We start from the raw sequence: 7,032 nt of genomic DNA, 5'->3' as shown, positions 1-7,032 counted from the left end.
GGGGGGAAGCAGCAAACTGGGAGAGAAACAGCCAGAGTAGTAACATCTGAAGGCTTTCAAAGGATGTTGGTTTTTCCCTCCTTTCCAGCTGTTTGTTTCCATCATCTCCCAGCTCACAAAATGTAAAGGTTTCATTGTTGTTAGTGTTCTTTGCAGGTTTTGGTGGTTTTTTTTCCTCCAGATTAAAGTCCTCTCTCTCCTTAGTTTCTCTAGGCAGCATTTGACTTGCTCACTTCCAGCTTGATTGCATCAGTGAGCTTTTCATTTGGCTTAATTCTTTTCTCATTTCATCTGAAATGTCCTGCTTCCATCTGTCCTAGTCCAGGCCCTCCGTCTGGTCTCTGCTGGCACTCCCTGTGACCAGGGTGCAGAGTTTGCTCTGTGTAATGAATTATAGGGCCTGTGGTCCAAAAAATCTGATTTTTCTTCCGAGAATCACATCTGGAAACAACAGCTGACTTACTGCCATTCGTTGGATCTGTTCTTTCCCAAGGTTCCTTGTCGGTTCCGGCGTGTTGGTTGAGGAGGCCTTAGAAGTTACAGGCTCTGAATCTTTGTTTTTGTCCTCTTTTTGTTCTGTTTCTACCGTTGATCCCTTTCCAGCAATTCTTTTCCTCCTGGCCAGCAGGGCATGCACTTCTTCCACTAGATCGGTACCCTCTAGAGGAACGGGTCCGTTTCCACAACCCGTATCTCCTTTAGATGAGGCCGGACTCACACCAATCAAATTTCCTCCGCTTGGAAAGAGGCATTCTCCATCCGTGACACTTGACTAAGTTTTGCGCCAGCAACTGCAGCTGCAAGTCCAGTTAAAGGGCGATTGTCTTCAGACGTGAATCCCAGGGGAAAAAAAAAAATCCAGATGCAGGGAGGGGAGGAGCAAGAAGAGGGGGTGGAGGAGGAGGGGGTACTTGATTAGGAAGGGGTGGTGGAGGCCCTGAGGATGGAAGTGGAGTGGGTGGAGGGGACTCTGGGGGAGGAGGGGGTGCGGCTGATGCCTGGGCAGGGGCTAGTGGGGGGGAGTGGAGGGATGGCGGGAGGTGCAGGTGGTCCCATGACAATGCCCTGAGCAGCTGCCTGAAAGCCTGGCTCCGTCCCCTGGCACGGAGTTCAGAGGACTCTCCAGAGCGGCAGAGGCAGGGGCATTTGATGTTCTCTGCTCTGGCTCCCTCTCTAGCTGCCGCTGCCGCTGTTCCCCTCCCCTTTCCCGGTCCAGTCCCTCCAGCCTCTCTGCTCATCTCTCCTGCTCCAGGTGATCCTGGCGTTCCCTCTTCTCACTCTCTCCAGCTGCTCCTGTTCCAGTCACTCCCTCCCTGGCCTCTCCCCTTCTACCCTCTCCCTCTCCAATCTCGCCCTTTCTCTTCTTTCTCTCTCCAACCTTTCCCAGGCCAGCTCCTTTTACGGTTGCTGGGCTTGTAGCTGCCTTCTTTGAATTTCCAAATTGTGATGGGCCATTGTGAACTTGGGCAGGTGGTCGGGAATTTTCTCCAAGCAATGTTGGCTCTGTTTCCTATGAATGCAGCGCTTCTAAGGTGTGCATCAGGGCACTTGCGAAGACACTGGTGCCCTCTTTGCTGCCACAGTGGAGCCCACACACCCACCTAGTGTCCTGCCCTTGGTGGAAGGGGTCTGTGTAGCTTGATTGTATGTCAACCCTTTAGGAATAATACAATTTACCATGATCTGATGATGGTCCTGAATCTTCCTGCCCACCACTCCAAATGTGTTGCTGCCTGTATGATGATACATATGAACTCTGCTGAACCCAGCAGAACCGCCAGCTGGCACCTACTTTTTACTGGCATCATCTTAAACCCTTACAGAAACTCTTGCCTGACAGATACTCAGTTGAGTTTTTATTTTAAACATATCATGTCACTCCATTCTCCTCTGCAGTCTTTGCTGAAAAACCAGCTGATAACCTTATGGGAGTTTCCCTTGTATGTTATTGGTTGCTTTTCCCCTGTTGCTTTTAATATCTTCTACTGTTAATTGTTGTCATTTTGATGACAGTGTGTGGTGGTGTATTCTTCCGTGGGTTTATCCTGTTTGGAACTCTCTGTGTTTCCTGGACTTTGGTGACTGTTCCTTTTCCCAGGTTAGGGAAGTTTTCAGCTATTATCTCTTCAAATATTTTCTCAGGCCCTTTCTCTCTCTTCTTCTGAGACCCCTATAATGTGAATCTTAGGGTGCTTAATGTTGGTCCAGAAGTTTCTTAAACTGTGCTCATTTTTCATTCTTTTTTCTGCCTCACAGCAGTGATTTCCCCTCGTCTCCCAGCTCACGAATCTGCGCTGCTCCGTTTACTCTACTATTGATTCCTGCCAGCGTGTTTTTCATTCCATTCATTGTATTGTTCAATTGTTTTGGTTGTTCTTTATACTTTCTCTGTTTAAAAAAATTCTAACTTATGGATCTGCGCATCCATTTTTCTCCCTAGTTTTTGATCACGTTTACAACGGTTACTCTGAATTCTTTCTCCAGTAGACTATCTCCACATCACTTGTTTTTTCTGGAGTTTTACCTCATTCCTTCATCTGAAACAGATTCCCCTGCCACCTCATTTTGGGTTAATTGTGTTTCTCAACTTTGGAGAAGCAGCCTTCAGTCGGAGACGTCCTATGGGTCCCAGCAGTGCCCTCCTCTCTCATCACCCAAGGGCCAGGGGCCAGCAGTCCCAGGGCAGTGCCTAGCCTGCATCTGCAGACCACAGGCTGCTGGATTGTAGTTTTCTTCCTTCTGGTTTCTGCCCCCTGGTGGGTGAGAGGCTGGTCTAGAAACTTGTGTACACTTCCTGGTGGAAAGAGCTGATGCCTTCTGATGGGTGGGTGAAGCTGGGTCCTGGCCCTGTGGTGGGCAGGATGGTGCCTAGGGTTGTGTCCAGAGGTGACTGTGGGAATCAGGAAGTCTTTAGGCAACCTGTCTGCTAATGGGCGGAGCTGTGTTCCTGCCTGGTTAGTTGTCTGGCCTGAGGCATCCGGCTCTGAAGCCTACAGGCTGCTGAGTGGGGCCAGGTGTTGCTGCTAAGGACCCAAGCAAGATGCCTGCCTCAAGGAGAGTTCATGCAGAAGGAAGGGAAGGGAAGGGAAGGGAAGGGAAGTCGCTCAGTCGTGTCCGACTCTTTGCGACCCCAGGGGCTGTAGCCTACCAGGCTCCTCCGTCCATGGGATTCTCCAGGCAAGAATACTGGAGTGGGTTGCCATTTCCTTCTCCAGGGGATCTTCCCGACCCAGGGATCGAACCCAGGTCTCTCGCATTGGAGGCAGACGCTTTAACCTCTGAGCCACCAGGGAAGTCTGCTCATGCAGAAGAATAATCCCCAAAACATCTGCCACCAGATTTTGGACCCCAGCAGGAGCCACAGCTGCGCCCCACCCCCCCAGGAGACGCTCCAAGCCCAGCAGGTAGGTCTGCTCCAGGCTCCTATAAAGTCACTGCTTTTGTCCTCAAGCCCAGTGCACACGAGATTTTGTGCAATCCCGTAAAGAGTTAGGTCTTTGTCTCCCCCGGCCCTGTGGCGCTCCTGCAATTAAGCCCTGCTGGCCTTCAAATCCTAATGTTCTGGGGGCTCCTCTTCCCGATGCCAGACCCTTGGGTTAGGAAGCCTGACGTGGGCCTCAGGACTCTCACTTCTGTGGGAGAGCGTCTGTAATATAATTATTCTCCAGTGGGTGGGTCACCCACAGTGGGTGACGAGGGGTTGATTATATTGCAGGTACACCCCTCCTACCATCTGGTTGCGGCTTCTTCTTTATACCTTTAGATGTAGACGATCTGTTTTGGCAGGTTCCGGCCTTTTTCATCGATGGCTGTCCAGCAGTTAGTGATTTCGGTGTATCCATGAGAAGAGGTAAGCTCAAGGTCTTTCCACTTCACCATAATGAAAGAACAACTACTTTTTATGAAAAAAAAAAAAGAAAGAAACATGACTACATTAAATAGGCATGTGGATTTCATGACACATTCTTATTTTTTTAAGTATTTTATTATTTTTCTGTTAACCCATTTACTATGTAACAAAATTTTTAATCTTTTTTATTGTTTTTTTATACATAAAAAAATTTAAGTATACATCATAGGAGTGAGAAAATGCAGTGTATGGAAAGCATTGTGATGGACAAGTACCTAAGAAATTATCATTGTACTAAGTGGCTGGAGAAGGAACTGGCAACCCACTCCAGTGTTCTTGCCTGGAGAATCCCAGGGACGGGGGATCCTGGTGGGCTGCCGTCTATGGGGTCGCACAGAGTCGGACACGACTGAAGCGACTTAGCAGCAGTAGCAGTACTAAGTGGCACAAAGGTCACAGGTTGTGTGATTCTGAAGTCAATTTTGGCTCAGGGAGGACAAGCCAGTCCTCAGACCCTGGGAGCACCTGGGGTGGGCTCAGTTCTAAGCTTTGAAATTAAGGAGAGATGAAGCTGAAGATCCAGCCTCTCTCTGACTTTCAGACCACAGACGCCAGGGCTTTAGTGCCAGGAAAGAGCTTGAAGGTCAATGAGTAAAACACCCTCTCCTAAGTAACCAAGACAGAGATCTTCGGGAATTCAAGTGACTTGAGGGGACTTCCCAAGTGACAAGAGGTGAGCGGAGACAGAGCTAGATCTTGAATCCCAGTCTTCTACTGCCCAGCTGAGGTTCTTTCCAGTATTGCATCATCAATTTTGGAATTTAGAAAATATCCTCCCTTTGCAACTAGTTTTTCCTGCTGGTTCCCAGCTGGCTGCTCTTCCTCAGACAAGAGCTGATGTGTGAGTGAATGTCTCCTGCCGGATTCCCCGAGGAGACACTCCAAGGCAGAGATCTGCATGCAGGACGTGCTGGAGAATGTTCTCAGAATGAGCACCTTGAAGGGACAGAGAGAGGCAGGACTGGGCAGAAAAAGGAAGCTGAAGCCTCAGATATTTCCACTCACTGCTCTGGAGTGGAGATGGTCCTTCAGGGTCATTCCAGATCCATTCCAGGGGGTGAGACCTTCACACTCCCCACACTGACCACTCATTGGATGCAGGGGGCATAACCATAGGCCAGGCAGCTCCCTTTAGCTGAGAGCAAAACTCAGTGAGCTAACATCAGGGTGTGCAGAGTTTCATTCCTTTTTGGAGACTCGAGGGGAGAATCTGCTTTTTGCAGCTTTTTGCAGCTTCCGGAGACTGACCACCTCATTGCCCATAGCCCCCCTTTCTCCCCCTTTACATGCCAGTCATTTCATATAACTTTGACATTTTATCGGTCCTCTTGTCTCTTTCTGACCTCAGCAGGGATGTGTTCTCTCTTTTTAAGGACTATATGATTAGACAGAGCCCACCTGAATGATCCAGACTCACCTTTCCATCTCTAGATCCTTACTGTACTCATACGTAGTACAAAGTCCTGCCATGTAAGGTCTCAGGTACAGGGATAAGGAAGTAGACATATTGGTGAGGGGGGCGCATTATTCTGCCTGCCACAATATGAATTAAACATATTTATAACAATACTTCATATGTTCATAGCAGCATTATTCATAATAGCCAAAAAGTGCAAATAACCCAAATGTCCAGCAACTGATGTGTGTGTATATACGTGTATATATAAATAATGTTGTTGTTCAGTTGCCAAGTCCAACCTTTCAAGACCCCATAGACTGCAGCACACCAGGCCTCCCTGTTCCTTACCATTTCCTGGAGCTTGCCCAAGTTCTTGCCCATTGAATCAATGATGCCATCCAATCATTTCAGCCTTTTTCACCCTCTTCTCCAGCCTTCAATCTTTCCCACCTTTAGGGTCTTTTCCAACAAGTCGGCTCTTCACATCAGGTGACAAAAGGATTGGAGTTTCAGCTTCAGTATCAGTCCTTCCAAGGAGTATTCATGGTTGATTTCCTTTAAGATTGACTCATTTGATCTTTTTCCTGTCCAGGGGACTCAAGAGTCTTCTCCAGCACCTCAGTTCAAAAGTATCAATTCTTTGGTGCTCAGCCTTCTTTACAGTCCAGTTATCACATCCATACATGACTACTGGAAAGACCACAGCCTTGACTAAGAGAGGGTAACAGGCAGGAAGGCCAGAGGTCTCCAAATGGAGGAAATAGGCTGCAAGTGTCAGACATTTTTTATCTCTCTCTTAAGCAGCAGGAGGAAACAAACTAGTGTTACATTTTTTCCCCTTCTCTGTATACAAATTTAAAAAGAGGTTTCTCTTAAAATTCTGTGTTGCCATAATGACACCTGGTTCCACCTGGACTTTTCTCAAATCTTGAGCTAACCAATGCATTTTTCTTATGGAAATGTTTGTCTTAAGCTATGTTAATGTGCTATGTATTTACCCCAGACTCTGTCCTCAAGTTGGTTCTGGTTCCAACTAAAGGCTCAGAACCGACTTGACAAACCAGTATGTTATACTCATACATTGTTCTCCTAATCCATGTTAATGAAACTATATATTTGTATGGAAATCTGCCTTTCTTCAAGATTCATGTCAATTGTTTTATGGCCTGGGATGATTCACCTAGTGCCAAGGTTATTTAAAAATGCATCTCGTGGGTGAGGGGTCCGGTGCCATTCTCTGAGTTTTGAGACATTTCTTTTCTTTAATTAGCAGACTGCTAGTAGCTATATAACATCTAGCTAAAGACTAGCAAAGGGGGCACTCTTTCTGACCCTTTCTGATGTCTATATCAGAAGCTTTCTCTATCTCTTTTATACTTTAATAAAACTTTATTACTCAAAAGCTCTGAATGATCAAGCCTCATCTCTGGTCCCGGAGTGAATTCTTCTCCTCCAGAGGCCAAGAATCCCAGCATCTTTCATGGTTCAGCAACAACCTTTCAAGTATATGGACCTTTGTCAGCAAAGTGATGTCTTTGCTTTTCAATACATTGTTTAGGTTTGTCATAGCTTTCCTGCCAAGAAGCAACTGTCTTCTAATTCATGGCTGCAGTCACCATCCACAGTGATTTTAGAGCCCAAGAAGAGGAATTGCCAACAAAGGTCCATCTAGTCAAGGCTATGGTTTTTCCAGTAGTCATGTTATGGAAGTGAGAGTTGGACT

General features: G+C 47.1%; 1 pseudogene; it reads right to left on the bottom strand.

Annotated features, from left to right (window-relative positions):
• Positions 1 to 209: 209 nt before the first annotated feature.
• On the bottom strand, positions 210 to 1,869 carry LOC145525288 (protein enabled homolog pseudogene; annotated as a pseudogene).
• Positions 1,870 to 7,032: the final 5,163 nt, after the last annotated feature.

The sequence above is a fragment of the Giraffa tippelskirchi genome, chromosome 11, assembly GCF_054371585.1.
Source record: "Giraffa tippelskirchi isolate mGirTip1 chromosome 11, T2T-mGirTip1v1.2.pri, whole genome shotgun sequence".
Taxonomy (NCBI): domain Eukaryota; kingdom Metazoa; phylum Chordata; class Mammalia; order Artiodactyla; family Giraffidae; genus Giraffa; species Giraffa tippelskirchi.
Note: the sequence above shows the minus strand (reverse complement) of the source record. Positions and strands in the feature narration are given on the sequence as shown.